General features: G+C 43.4%; 1 protein-coding gene across 9 annotated transcripts in view; it reads right to left on the reverse strand.

Moving 5' to 3' along the window:
- The window catches only part of KLRG1 (killer cell lectin like receptor G1), a 39,259-nt gene that overhangs the window by 32,603 nt on the left and 3,613 nt on the right, over positions 1-3,043 (reverse strand). For 4 of the 9 annotated variants that reach the window (XM_066263760.1, XM_066263724.1, XM_066263779.1 and 1 more), the window contains one exon: positions 407-472. The exons of 1 other annotated variant lie outside the window; for it this stretch is intronic. The gene's annotated coding sequence lies outside the window, so the exon portion shown is untranslated. Of the gene's footprint in view, positions 1-406; positions 473-2,498; positions 2,696-3,043 lie in introns of those variants that run through there. 4 more of the 9 variants (XM_066263798.1, XM_066263733.1, XM_066263770.1 and 1 more) reach the window with 2 other exon arrangements.

Genomic DNA, 3,043 nt, shown 5'->3' on the forward strand with positions numbered 1-3,043 from the left:
AGTTGACCTAAGACAGATTAACAGAAGCAAAACCTGTAACACAAACCTCATAAATAAGGCATTGAGAGGTTAAAAAAAAAGAATAAAATTCCAAACACAGCTCCCAGCTGAGGGTCAACAAAAAAACAGGTCTGGGACAATTATCAAATCAATTAATTGAGGGAATAATTCAGAATACCTAAATCATTCAAGTACCTTCCCCTCTTCTGTTTATTTATATTACGGGAGGCATCCTCAGCATTTTAGGGCAAAACTCTTAGCATTGTTTTCTAAACAAAGTGAACAATTTATCTTGTGTGGGGGAGAAGGGTAAGGGAGTGGTTATGGTGTGTGGGGTATACTTGTTAATTTGAGGCTAGAGAGAGGTAGAGCAGCAGAAAGGTAAAAAATAACTGCTAGTTTCAACCTTTGCCCTGGTAAGATCCTTGAGGTTGGTTCTGACACAGACAGCTTCCAGAATGGGCAATGAAGCCTAAAATACAAGAAGGTAACCCAGGTTATTTGCAACTGTGTGGAACGGGAAACTCTCCCTTGCTCCGACCCCCACAAGACCCACAAGACAGGTTATTCAATTTTCTCAATTGCATTTTTGGACCTTTCCTCACTTCCAACATGCCCACTTCCCTCCATCCAGCCCAATGGTATTGTAAGCAGTGACCAAGAGACACGATTTCTGAAATCGAAACTAATTCAAGTCAACAAAATAACATCAATTCTAGAATGAAAGCTCCTTGCAAAAAGTTTGTCTTTTTTTTCCTTCTGCTGTATCCTGAAAACCTGTTAACAGTGTAATTGCACAGTAAATATTTGTTAAATGAAATGATAAAAACAAGTCAATAGAAATAAATTAAATGCCCCAAACGAATGGAATTACTTAGGTACAAATCCATAGAGCTAAATATTATGCATCTATTAAAAATCTTATTTATACAGTTTGTGAGATGAATAAATATTTTATAGTAATTTTTTTTAAAAAAGTAAAGGAATAACGTTCATGAAGGAAATATACAGCCTCTTGGTGGATTTATGGATTTTTATTTTGTTGTACTTTGTGTTTTCTGGTTACAAATTACTTTCATTATTAGAAACTCCTCTTTTAATTTTCTTATTTTTTTCTTGAGGACATAATTAGTGTGAAGATTAAGTGAATTAATGCCTTTTAAAGTCTTACATTGCTGGCCTCTGGAGAGTTATCCAAGTGTTAGCTTTTATTATACCGGATTCAAAACACTGTACTTAGTCTGGTAAGAATGACAAATGAAAATCCAGTCCCTCCTGTATGACCAGTAGCCAAGGCCACCATTACAGCCGCCTGACTCATGCAGGTTCGCATTTGATTAGGACATTTGGTAATGAAACAATGGAGCCAAGAACTGGTGGGCCATCATCTTTAATCCTAGCTTGCAACCAGCAGGCAAGATATACACACAGTGGGAAAACACTTCCCTTCCATTCAGGGCTCCCAAAGCCACTGACTTATCCCTGTTTCCTAGAATCAAAGGTTTCTAGCTCACCACCCTTATTCACCTCTGTTCCCCATCTCCTCTCTGCACAAACTCTGCACAAACTGGCTTCTCCTTCAGCACTCCACCATCTTGGCTGCTTTTCCTCCCTTCCACATGGCCTTTCTCTGCTCTCCTTTCTCTGTTCTCCTCTCTAATGCTAATCTCAGGAACCGAGAGAGAGCAAGCTCCTGGTCTGCCCCATTTTATAGTGTAGAAATCAAAACCTTTAATCCAATGTACAAACAAGGAAGTCTCTGATACAAAGTCACTTAGGGTAGGAAAGCCTTAGTCTTAAAACTAAGCCTTACGGTATAACGACCCTGCCGGCCTAATGTAAACTATAAGCAAGCAAACCTCTATGTCATATTTACAAACTTATTTTACCAACACCTCCCCACGAAAAGGGAGGGAGGCACACACAAAAACAATGTACTAGTCTAAATGAATGACTAGAATGAAATCAGGCTACAGCCATATATAAGCAATGAGCCGGCATTCGCATTCCAGAGTGATGAATTCTGAGAGCGAATCCAGGAAGTCACAGGAGTGACAGCATTTGAACTGAGTTCTAAGAAAGTGAGACTTCAACAGGCGGGTAATAATAATGAGGGAAACCGTAAAAGTCTAACACTGAGTTACTCGTTCTCCAGGACACCAGGAATCCGCATAGGATGGACAAATGTGGGCAGCGGATGCAGAAGAAACCTGGCAGACCCAAGTGACTGCAGAGTGTTTAATCATACAAAATTCCACAATGGCTCCGTTGGTTAGACCTTCGTCCGGAAGCCAGAGGTTACGGGTTTGATCCCCAGTCAGGGCATATGTTCCTGTCTCAGTACCTCTCACCCTTCCTCTCAGAACAGATCGATGTTCCTGTCTCAGTATCTCTCACCCTTCCTCTCTCGCTCTCTCTAAAAGCAATAAGGACCTAAAAAGTTTTAAATGTCACAAGACAGAGGGAATGCTAAAGATAGTAAGAAAATAAGAGCTCACCCCAAGATACTCAACGGTAGTAACAAAAGAACAAAGGTATCGTAAAGCCAGACCACGACCCAATCGTTCGCCACTATCCTCTAGGCGTCTACACAGGTGACGAGACTCCCGGACAGCACACGGCGAAACAGCGCCTCTCGCCGGCGGCGAACCATCTGAGGAAATACGGCGCGGAGACCTGGAAGGAGGACTACAACTCCCACCGAGGCCTGGGGCATAGGCCCCCCCTTCCTATTTCCGCTTCCGCCCCCCGCCCTCCCGTGCCCTCTTCTATCCTACCCACCCAGGAGTGGGCCGGGCGTATGACCGCGCGTGACCTCGCGTGACGGGCTCCCCCGAACCGAGAAGCCCGGAGGCGGGACTTTGGGTCCCACTGATATAAAGACAACCCGAAAAGGTGGAACTAAACTTGGAAATCTCGATAGTGATTGGAGTTTATACGACAAGGGCGGAGCCTGACGCCCACACTGTCCAATCAGAGTCCAGGATGATTAGGGACCTGTGAAGGAAAGAAAGGGAGTGAGACGGCTGGGTGGTCACATGCC

Source organism: Saccopteryx bilineata, chromosome 1 (assembly GCF_036850765.1).
Source record: "Saccopteryx bilineata isolate mSacBil1 chromosome 1, mSacBil1_pri_phased_curated, whole genome shotgun sequence".
In the NCBI taxonomy this organism is placed as follows: domain Eukaryota; kingdom Metazoa; phylum Chordata; class Mammalia; order Chiroptera; family Emballonuridae; genus Saccopteryx; species Saccopteryx bilineata.